The sequence below is a fragment of the Budorcas taxicolor genome, chromosome 1 (genome assembly GCF_023091745.1).
Source record: "Budorcas taxicolor isolate Tak-1 chromosome 1, Takin1.1, whole genome shotgun sequence".
Lineage (NCBI taxonomy): Eukaryota > Metazoa > Chordata > Mammalia > Artiodactyla > Bovidae > Budorcas > Budorcas taxicolor.
The window spans coordinates 9,105,724-9,118,208 of NC_068910.1; positions in this window are offsets into that span (position 1 = coordinate 9,105,724).

The window sequence follows — 12,485 nt, forward strand, 5'->3', positions numbered from 1 at the left end:
GTGGCCACTCCATGCAAAGAGGCTGGAGCTGGGAGGCCTAGCAGTGGCACGGCTGAAAAGTGGAAGATGCTCTTCCAAACCCCGAAGATCCACTGCATTTTGGGTGCAGCCGGCGTCATTTAGTTGTTGAAGTGCCGGCCTGGGTCTGGAGATTAAGGTCCCATCCAGGAGCCAGGCCCTCCAGGGTCATACCTGAATGGTCTAGTGGTTTTTCCCTACTTTCTTCAATTTAAGTCTGAATTTGGCAATAAGGTTTCTTATAAGCACATGTTAAAATTTAAGAAATAAAAGCTATTTTAAAAACTTTTTAAAAAGCCAGTTTTAAGAGGAAAATTTTACACATTCTTAAGAAGTAAAAAAGTGCACATGACAAGACCTTCACCATCCCTGATTCTCAGAAAACGGAAATCGAACCAACGGCCAGGTATCATCTGACGGTAGTCAGCCCAGGGTTTACAAACAATAAATCCTGGAGAAACCGTGCAGAAAAGAGAAGCCACCTACCCTCCTACTCAGAATGTAAGTTTCTAACAGCCTATATACAGAACGCTACAGAGGCGGCTTGAGGAACTAAAACAAGAGGGACAATACCATCCTGCAGTCCCACTCCTAGGTGTACTTACGGAGAAACCCATTGTTCCAAAAGACACATGCACCCCAATGTCCCTGTGGCACCATTTACAGTAGTCAAGGCATGCAAGCATCCAGAATGTCCATCCACTCACCCGCAGATCCTGCAAATCTGCTACATACATGCAGTGGACGGTTACTCAGCCATAAAAGAGAATGAAACCATGCCATCGGCAGCGACCTGAATGGCTGTGGAGATAATCACACTAAGTCAGACAGAGAAAGACAAATGATCCCACGATATCACGTATAGGTGAAATGGAGCAATGGATACAAATGAACTAATTTACCGAAGAGAAACAGACTCCCCAACTTTGGAAGTTTTATAGACTCACCAAAGGGCAAGATTTTTTGGGAGGGGGGGCTCCAAAATCACTGCAGATGGTGACTGCAGCCATGAAATGAAAAGACACTTGCTCCTTGGAAAAAAAGCTATAACCAACCTAGACAGCATATCCAGAAGCAGAGACATTACTGACAAAGGTCCGTCTAGTCAAGGCTATGGTTTTTCCAGTGGTCATGTATGGATGTGAGAGTTGGACTATAAAGAAAGCTGAGCACAGAAGAATTGATGCTTTTGAACTGTGGTGTTGGAGAAGACTCTTGAGAGTCCCTTGGACTACAAGGAGATCAAACCAGTCCATCCTAAAGGAAATCAGTCCTGAATATTCATTGGAAGGACTGATGTTGAAACTGAAACTCCAATACTTTGACCACCTCATGTGAAGAGCTGACTCACTGGAGAAGACCCTGATACTGGGAAAAATTGAGGGCAGGAGGAGAAGGGGATGACAGAGGATGAGATGATTGGATGGCATCACTGACTCAAGGGACGTGAGTTTGAGCGGGCTCTGGGAGCTGATGGACAGGGAGGCCTGGCGTGCTGCAGTCCATGGAGTCACAGAGTCAGACACGACTGAGCAACTGAACTGAACTGAACAAAAAGGCAAGTTTGGGCAGGGGGAGATATAAATGAAAAGGTTGGGATTAAAACATACACTGTAATATATGATATACACATATATATCTATATAAACATGTTCTATATATAAATATGTATAATATCTATGCATAAAAGATAAGTGACGGAGACTGACTGAATAACTCAACACGCTTTAACGACCTATATGAAGAAAGCATCCGAAAAAGAATGGATACGTGTTTATATATCCCTGGATCATGTTGCTGTATATCTCAAACACACACAATGTGGTAAACTACTCTATTATAATAGAAAATAGAATTTGTTTAAAAGAAAAAAATGGAAACACACGCCTACTGTATTCCCCTCGGGCCTCGGTGACCTGGGCTGCTGTCACATCCTCACGGCCTGAGCAGGCTTGGGTCCCAGGGCTGGGCTGTCCCCAAACTCCAGACCCAGGCCGGCCCTCCCATAGCTACTGCAAGCCTACAGCACCCCAAAACTGATGGACGCTCTGGGCTTGAAGAGCTATGAAAAGTCACTCTTTTTTGATGTCTCCTGGTGGTGGGGTTTCCACTTCCAGCCTCCCTCCTTGGAGTCCTTCCACCAATCTATGGCAAAAAGCAAAGCACTTTTCTAGGATTAAGATTTGACTGGAAAGTGAAGGGAAAGGAAGATGAAGTAGTGAGATACAAGCCCTTGGTTGTTTCTCAGGCACTTTGCACTCAAATTTACAATCCAGGAACCCATCTTTCTTTCACTAAGGCTCTGATTACCCAGAGGTGGTCTGAAGAAATGTTTCCCTCTTGTGGCCATTGCTAGTAACAACGACTTGAAAACCAATCAGTCAATCCTAAAGGAAATCAACTCTGAATGTTCACTGACAGAACGGATGCTGAAGCTGAAACTCCAATATTTGGCCACCTGATGCAAAGGACTGACTCACTGGAAAAGACTCGAATGCTGGGAAAGATTGAAGGCAGGAGGAGAAGGGGGCAACTGAGGACAAGATGGCTGGACGACATCACTGACTCAATGGACGAGTTTCAACAAACTCTGGGAGATGGTGAAGGACGGAGAATCCTGGAGCGCTGCAGTCCACGGGCTCGCAAAGTGTTGGACCCAACTGAGCAGCTGAAGAGCAACAACAAAGGATATTTAATATTCACAGGGCCTGGGGGCTCTAAACGCCCCCTGTGCTGGAGAAATAGCCTGTGGTAGGTAACAGTACAATAATACAAATCAGCGATGACTTTCAAAAGTCAATTTCAAAAGATAAATTTTACACATCCAAACTGAAAACACAAATTTCTGATTCTTAATTCCTCATTCCTAAATCTTCAGTTCAGTTCAGTTCAGTCGCTCAGTCGTGTCCGACTCTTTGCGACCCCATGAATCGCAGCACGCCAGGCCTCCCTATCCATCACCAACTCCCGGAGTTCACTCACACTCACGTCCCTCGAGTCCGTGATGCCATCCAGCCATCTCATCCTCTGTCGTCCCCTTCTCCTCCTGCCCACAATCCCTCCCAGCATCAGAGTCTTTTCCAATGAGTCAACTCTTCGTATGAGGTGGCCAAAGTACTGGAGTTTCAGCTTTAGCATCATTCCTTCCAAAGAAATCCCAGGGCTGATCTCCTTCAGAATGGACTGGTTGGATCTCCCTGCAGTCCAAGGGACTCTCAAGAGTCCTCTCCAACCTAAATCTTAGAGAAATGCAAATCAAAACAAGAACAAGGTATTATCTGACAGCAGTCAGTACAAAGTTTGAAAAGAATAAATGTTGGAGAAGCCTAGGAGAGAAGGGAACCCTCCTATGCAGTTGCTAAGAGCCTCTATAAAGAGGGCAACAGAGGAGGCTTCAAAAACTAAAACAAGAGCAACCATACCATCCAGCAATCCCACTCCTAGGTGTCCATATGGAAAAAAACCACCTTTCAAAAAGACACAGGCACCCCAACTTTTACTGCAGAACTATTGACAACAGCCAGGGCATGCAAGCATCCGAACTGTCCATCCACACACCAGTGGATACAGAAGGTATGCTGCATTCCTACAATGGACTATTAGTCACCCATAAAAAAAAAAAAGAAATCATGTCGCCTGCAGTAACCTGGATGGATCTGGAGATGATCACACTAAGAGAGAGACAAATATCCTATGATATCACTTATAGGCAATATCAAAAAACGGATACAATTGAAATAGTTTAACAAACAGAAACAGACTCCCTAACACTAGAAGCAAATTTGAGCTTGATTGCTCAGTTATATCCCACTCTTTGAAACCTCATGGACTGTAGCCCGTCAGATTCCTCTGTCCCTAGAGATTCTCCAGGCAAGAATACTGGAGTGGGTTGCCATGCCCTCCTCCAGGGCATCTTTCCAACCCAGGGATTGAACCCAGGTCTCCCACACTGCAGGTGGATTCTTTACCATCTGAGCTACCAGGGAAGCTAGTACACTCACCAAATGGAAAGCTTGGGCAGGAGGAGATATAAATGATAAGGTTTGGGTTAAAACACAATAAAATATCATATCTATATATATAGAGAGAGATATACAAAGATACACAAGCTGGAATCAAGATTGCCAGGAGAAATATCAATAGCCTCCGATATGCAGATGACACCACCCTTATGGCAGAAAGTGAAGAGGAGCTAAAAAGCCTCTTGATGAAAGTGAAAGAGGAGAGTGAAAAAGTTGGCTTAAAGCTCAACATTCAGAAAAAGAAGATCATGGCATCCGGTCCCATCATTTCGTGGGAAATCGATGGGGAAACAGTAGAAACAGTGTCAGACTTTATTTTGGGTGGCTCCAAAATCACTGCAGATGGTGACTGCAGCCATGAAATTAAAAGACGCTTACTCCTTGGAAGAAAAGTTATGACCAACCTAGATAGTATATTCAAAAGCAGAGACATTACTTTGCCGACTAAAGTCCGTCTAGTCAAGGCTATGGTTTTTCCAGTGGTCATGTATGGATGTGAGAGTTGGACTGTGAAGAAGGCTGAGCGCCAAAGAATTGATGCGTTTGAACTGTGGTGTTGGAGAAGACTCTTGAGAGTCCCTTGGACTGCAAGGAGATCCAACCAGTCCATTCTGAAGGAGATCAACCCTGGGATTTCTTTGGAAGGAATGATGCTAAAGCTGAAGCTCCAGTACTTTGGCCACCTCATGCGAAGAGTTGACTCATTGGAAAAGACTCTGATGCTGGGAGGGATTGGGGGCAGGAGGAGAAGGGGACGACAGAGGATGAGATGGCTGGATGGCATCACGGACTCGAGGGACGTGAGTGTGAGTGAACTCCGGGAGTTGGTGATGGACAGGGAGGCCTGGCGTGCTGCGATTCATGGGGTCGCAAAGAGTCGGACACGACTGAGCAACTGAACTGAACTGAATGTATTTATATGTATCTATATTATGTACACACATATATATCATATATATGTATAGATATACATAATGTATCTATATATTATATATCTATATAATGTATATATATATCATATATATAAAGAACATGATCTATATGTATAATATCTATGTATAAAAGACATCTGAATGGATATCACATGGAAATCGCAGCACTCTGTAAAGTCCTATATGGAAACAGAACTGGAAAAAGAATAGTTATGTGTATATCCTGGATCATGTTGCTGGATACATCTGAAACTCACACAATATTGTAAACCCACGTGCTACGTTGTGTCCAACTCTTTGTGACCCCATAGACTGTAGTCTGCCAGGCTCCACAAATCTAAAGAAAATAGAAATTCCATTAAAAGAAAATAAATGGAAACAAATGCCAGCTCCGTTTCCCTCAGGCCAGGTGGCTCTCACATCACAACCACCTGAGCAGGCTTGGGTCTCAAGGCTTGACTGTTATGGAGTGGAGGGAGCTGGGGTGTATGTGGTAGCCAACAAGCCCCCCATGAGATTAAGGTGCCTGGTCTTGTCCCCAGGGACCTCAAACTCCAGAACCAGGCCAGCCCTCCCACAGCTATTGCAAGTCTGTGTGTGTGTGTGGTCTGAAAGTCTACAGCACCCCAAAACTGCGGGATGCTCTGGGCTTGAAGAGCTGTGAAAAGTCACCCTGATTTTGCTTTGTCCTGGTGGCGGTGTTCCCGCTTTCAGCCTCCTTTCTTGAAGTCCCTCCACCAACTTCTGCAGCACCGCCAGCAAACACCTTCCTGGAGTTAAGGTTTGGCTGGTGGGTGAAGGATAAGGAAGAAGTAGTAGTTAGACACAGGCCTTGCAGGTTTCCTCGGGCAATTTACTTCTAATTTACAGCCCAGGAACCCAACTTTTCTTTCACTAAGCCTCGGATTGCCCCAGGGACCAGAGCTGGGCCTGGAGAAATGCTGCCATCTTGTGGTCATTTCTGGTAATGACAACTTGAAACCAGTGCTTAAAAATACTTGATACTCTCAAGGCCTGTGGGGCTCAAAATGACCCCTAAGCTTGAGAAATAGCCTGTGGTAAGTAAGAGTAAGAGAATTCCAATCAACGATGACTTTCAAAAGCCCATTTCAAGTACTAAATTCTAGCATCCCTAAAAAGTAAAAAAGACGAACATGAGACATCATTTCTTTGCGTATGTAAAGAAATGCAGATCAAAATGATGATGAGGTATCACGTGACAGCAGTCACCGCAGAGTACAGAGTGCCGCAGAGTACATGGGAAAAAGGAACCTCCTATGGGGTTTCTGGGAATAGAAACTGCTAACATTCACTCTACAGAAGGCTACAGAGGTGGCACCAAGAACTAAAACAAGAGTCGCCATACGATCTGGCAATCCCACTCTTAGGCAACCTCCAGAGAAAACCATCCATCCAAGGCCTGTGCACTCCAACGCCCCCTGCAGCACTGTTTACAACAGTCAGAGCAAGCAAGCATCCAGAATGTCCATCCACACACCAACGGATACAGAAGGCGTGCTGCGCACATACAGCGGACCATTCAGTTCAGTTCAGTCGCTCAGTCGTGTCCGACTCTTTGGAACCCCATGAATCGCAGCACGCCAGGCCTCCCTGTCCATCACCAACTCCCGGAGTTCACTCAGACGTCCATCGAGTCAGTGATGCCATCCAGCCATCTCATCCTCTGTCATAAAAACAATGAAAGCATGCCATCTGTGGCAAACTGGATGGATGTGAAGATCGCATTTAAGTCAGACAAGGAAAGACACATATCCTTTGATATCACTGATAGAAGAGACTGAAAAATGCATACAAATGGACTAGTTCCCAAACAGAAATAGACTCACTGACTCAGGAAACAAATTTAGACTCACTAAAGGGAAGGAGGGCAAGGGGTAATACAAATGAAAAGGCCTTGATTAAAAGATACTCAGAAATACATCTTATGTATGTAAATATATACACATAGTCTATCTGTATGATATGTAAATATAGTATAAAAGATAAGTGACAACCAGATCAATACCTGGAAATCTTAACACTCTGTAATAACCTATATGAAAGCAGAATCTGAAAAACAATAGATGTATGTGTGATTTTAACCAGATCATATTTCTGTATGTCTCATACACATATAACACTGTAAACCAACTCTGACAGAAAACAGAAATTCCTTTGAAAGAAAATAAATAGAAACGCATGCCTACTCTATTCCCCTCAGGCCTCAGTGACCGGGACTGCTGTCACATCCTCAGAGTCTGAGCAGCCTTGGGTCCCAGGGCTGGAGTGTTGTGGGGCTGAGGGAGCCGGGGTGTATGTAGCAGCCAGAGAGCCCCCCAAGATACTGGACTGCCTGGTCCTGTCTTCATGGGATTCCAAACTCCAGATCCAGGCCGGCCCTCCCACAGCTACTGCAAGCCTACAGCACCCTAAAACTGGTGGACACTCTGGACTTGGAAGAGCTGTGAAAAGTCACCCTTTTTTTTTCCATCCCTCGTTGCGGGATTCCCACTCTAAGCCTGCTTCCTTGGAGTCCCTCTGCCGACCTACGGCAGCTCCCTCCAGTAAAACACCTTTCTGGGGTTAAGATGTGGCTGGAGGATCAAGAGTAAGGAAAAGAAGTAGTGCGACAAAAGCCCTTGGGTGTTTCGAGCAGTTTGCTTCTAATTTACAAGCCAGAAATGCATTTCCCTTCACTAAACCTCTGATCGCCCCAGAAGACAAGAGGTTGAAAAAATGCTGCCGTCTTGTGGTCGTTTCGGGTAACAACAGCCTGAAACCGGTGCTTAAAAACACTTCACATTCTCAAGGTCAGCTGCATTCTCCATAACCCCTATGCTTAAGTAAACGACATGCGGTAGATCATCGCAAAAGAATTCAGCTCAGCGATCAGTTTCAAAAATCAGTTTTAACATTTCCATACCTAAGGCGCTGCTTTTTAAAAACAATTATAACAAAAATATTTACAAATTGGTTAAACCGCTAGCTCTACTTTTTGGCACCTCAAGACATCTAAAATGCCTAGATGTTGCAAAGTAAAGGATGAACCTTGTCCAAAATAAGCATAGGCACCTTTAAAAAATGAACATACAGACAGACAGTTATAACCTAAACTGTCTTCTAGATGTCAGCCAAGCCCCCGTCCCCTCACCCTTCCTCATATCCCTCCTCCAGCATTTCAGGGATCAAGTATCCAACCCCATGAGACCCAGGACACGTCAAATGGTAAACTGCTTGTGATTATGAATGGGTTGTTTTTTGCTTCATACGTTTTTTGGTTTGCTTTTATGGACATGTTGAATTTTTTTAAAAAATATTATTTTAAAGACTTTAAAAAGCCAATTTTAAGAGGCAAATTTTATGCATCCTTAAAATGGACCCCTAATTCTTAGAGAAATGCAAAGCAGAATGACAATGAGGTATCATCTGACAGCAGTCAGCACAAAGTCTACAAACTATACATGCCGGAGAAGCCTTGGAGAAAGAGGAACCCTCCTACGCTGCTGCTGGGAATGTAAGTTGCTAACAGCCTCTATACAGAAGGCTCAAAGGTGGATTCAAGAACTCAAACAAGAGTGACCAAACTGTCTGGAAATCCTCCTCGTAGGCATATATCCAGAGAAAACCATCCTTCAAAAGGACACGTGTACCCCAATGTTCACAGTGGCACTATTTACGATAGCCAAAATATGCAAGCATCCAAAATGTCCATCTACTCACAAAAATGGAACAGAAGGTCTGCTACATACAAACAATGGACTATAACTCAGCCATAAAAATAAAACAAAATCATGCCATCTGCGGCAACACGCACGGATGCGGAAGTGATCACACTAAGCCTGACGGGCAAATATCCATTGATGTCACTGACGGATGAAACTGAAATATGGCTACAAATGAACTCATTTACCAAACAGAAATAGACTCATCAGCTTCAGAAACAAATTTAGACTCCCCAAAGGGAATTGGGGGAAATATAAATGAAAAGTTTGGAATTAACGCATACACGGAAATATATTATCTGTATATATATATATATATATCATATGCATATATATATATAATTCTAGTTATATGAAGTGTTAGTTGCTCAGTCATGTTCGACTATTTGCAATCTCTTGGGATGTAGCCCGCCAGGCTCCTCTATCCCTAGCTTTCTCCAGGCAAGAATACTGGAGTGTGTAGCCAATCCCTTCTCTAGGGGATTTTCCTAACCTAGGAACTGAACCCGGGTCTCCTGCATTGGAGGTAAATTCTTTACCGTCTGAGCCACCTGGGAAGCCCCCTAGTTATATAAACATATCTTTATATATGATACATATATATAATATCTATGTAAAAACATTAAGCAACAAGGACCGACTGCATTGTACATGGAAATCTCAACACTCTGTAATGACCTATATGAAAACAGAATCCGAAAAAGGATCGACGTATGTATACGCATAACTAGATCATGTTCCATGTCTCTCAAACACACACACATTGTAAAGCAACTCTAATAGAAAACAGAAATTGCTTTAAAAGAAGATAAATGGAAACAAATGCCTAGTCCATCTCCCTCAGGCCACAGTGACCCGGGCTGCTGTCACATCCTCACATGAGCAGGCTAGGGTCCCAGGGCTGGGCTGTTGGGGGGCTGAGGGAGCCGGGGTGTATGTGGCAGCCAGCGAGCCCCCCAGTAATACTGAAGTGCCTAGTTCTGTCTTCACGGGACCCCAAACTCCAGATCTGGTCTGGCACTCCACAGCTACCGCACCAAACCGGGCGAACAGAGTGGGCTTGAAGAGCTGTGAAAAGTCATCCTTTTTATCCATCCCTGGGATTCTCAGCCTGTCTCCTTCCTTGTAGTCCCTTCACCCAACGATGGCAGCACCCCCAGCAAAGCACCTTTCTGGGGTTAAAATTTGCCTGGTGGATCAAGGGTAAGGAAAGGAAATGTTGCTGCTAAGTCGCTTCAGTTGTGTCTGACTCTGTGCGACCCCATAGACAGCAGCCCACCAGGCTCCGCCATCCCTGGGATTCTCCAGGCAAGAACACTGGAGTGGGTTGCCATTTCCTTCTCCAATGCATGAAAGTGAAGTCACTGAGTTGTGTCCAACTCTCAGAGACCCCATGGACTGCAGCCCACCAGGCTCCTCCGTCCATGGGATTTTCCAGGCAAGAGTACTGGAGTGGGGTGCCATTGCCTTCTCCGAAGGAAAGGAAATAGTGAGACACAAATCCTTGGTCGTTTCTTTGAGCAAGCTGCACTCTGATTTACAAGCCAGGAATCCAATTTCTTTCACTAAGGCTCTGTCTGATTGCCCCAGGGACCTTTGCAGGGCCTGAAGAACTGCTGCCATCTTTTGGCCATTTCTGGTAACGACAGCTTGATAACTGGTCCTTAAAAATCACTTAATACTCTCAAGGCCTGAGGGGCTCAAAATGACCCCCATGCTTGAGAAATACCTGCATCTGGTAATAGTGAGAGAATTCTAGGACAGTGATGACTTTCAAAGCCAATTTCAAGAAGTACATTTTAGCATCCTGAAAAAATAAAAACAAACATGAGAATTCTTCTTCACCATTTCTAATATTTAAGAATTGCAAGTCAGTGAGGAGGTATCATCTGAGAGCAGTCAGCATAAAGTCTAAAATCAATAAACGCTGGAGCGTCCCTGGAGGAAAGGGAACCTTACCACATTGCTGCTGGGGAAAGTAAAGCACTAACAGCCACTTGCCGGGGTCCAGCCCCGGTGGATCCAGGGAATTCGAAGGGTGGACGGCGTTGGCGAGGAAAGACTTGTTTATTTATTTATTGATAAAAGGTTAGATTAAGAAACAACAGTGTAGTAGGAAGATTAAGTGGAGGAAGAGGCTGGATAGCTTGGATTACACGGAAGACCAGTACAATTCCAGACAAGGAATTTGCACCATCTACGTTGGGCCACCGGCGCTCGCTTGAATATCTAAGGGTGCCTCGCCTTAGGCTCCCTTTTGCACGGGTCTTAACAGCCAGGGCAAGTAAGTAGACTTGGCGAGCCTCCGCGCCCCAGATGGAAATTGAGCCTGAAATTAAAGAGCAGAGGGAGGGAAAGGGAGAGAAGAAGAGAGAGAGAGACACACGAGGGAAACCAGTCCAGCAACTGGCTCCGTCCTCTATTGTTCAGAAGGCCTTATATACCTTTTAGATTGTATATAGAGATCAATGGGTAATACAAAATTATGCAGTGTTAGCAGCCCAGACTCTTATCAAAACCAGGCTTTTCTCTCTGCATGCCTAATTGTATACACAAGTCTTAGGTAATTTACATCATCTTCTGGCCAAAAACGGCCAATTAACATTTTACAGCCTTTTTTCTGATAAGGGTTTGTCAACCAGAAGACTCATTTGTGTTGATCTTCCCAAGGTCTGGTGCCTCTCTCAGAAAGCACTAAATAAAGTTACATTCTTACACAGCAAAGATACAGCAACTTATAACAAGTAGAGGGAGTACAGTGATTTACAGCAAAAGAGAAGCAATTAACTCAAAAGTCTAGTGTTGCTAACATCAAAACTATTATATATCTTTTTCCATATCCCGTTTACATTGATTAACATCCTCCCAGGGGCCTAAAAGATAAAGAATATGGAGGCCTGGCAGCAGTCATTGAGTCAACAGTGAAAACCCTCTACCAATATAATTTTTAACTGTTTAGAAAAGGCTCTGTATCTTTAAGATGCTTTTACGCTTTGTGCCTCTCGCGGTTGGGGGGCTGTAAGCAATTCACAAGCTGTAAGAGGTCCGGGGAACCTGTTAGGCAAGCTAGAGAGCTATCAGAGGGGGTTTAACTGAAACATCCCTTTCAAATGCAGAAGACTGAAGCCCTGAATTGACTTTTTTCCAGAGAATATCAGAAGAGTGGAAAAGCAGGCAGATTCTTATTTTTTGGGGGGTGGATGCTCAGGAAATTCCAGGGGGAAAACCTGAGGTCTGATTAGCCCTGCCATCAGAGCTCTGCCGCATGACCTTGTCACGGGTGGAATTCCTCACGCTGGCTCCCGGCAGCCACTATAAAAAGGCAACAACAACAACAAAAGGCAACAGATGTGGCTTCAAGGACTAAAACAAGAGTGGCGATGATCTGGCACTCCAGCTCCTAGGCAAAAACATCCAGAGAAAATCATCCTTCAGAAAGACAGGTGCACCCCACTTTTCACCAGGGTATTGTTTACAGCCAAGGCATGCAAATTCCAAAATGCCCATCCACACAGCAACGGGTACAGAAGGCGTGCTACGCACACACAATGTATGTAGCAATACATACATAGAAAAGAAGGAATCTGTGACAACCTATTTGGATCGGGAGATGATCACACTAAGTAAGTCAGACTGAGAAATGCAAATATCCTGTGAAATGGCATAGAGGTGAAACAGAATAATGGATACAAATGAACTAATTTACAAAACAGAAACTGAAGCCCTGACTTGGAAAACAAATTTAGACCCACCAAAGGGAAAGTTGAGGCAGAAGGAGATATAAATGAACA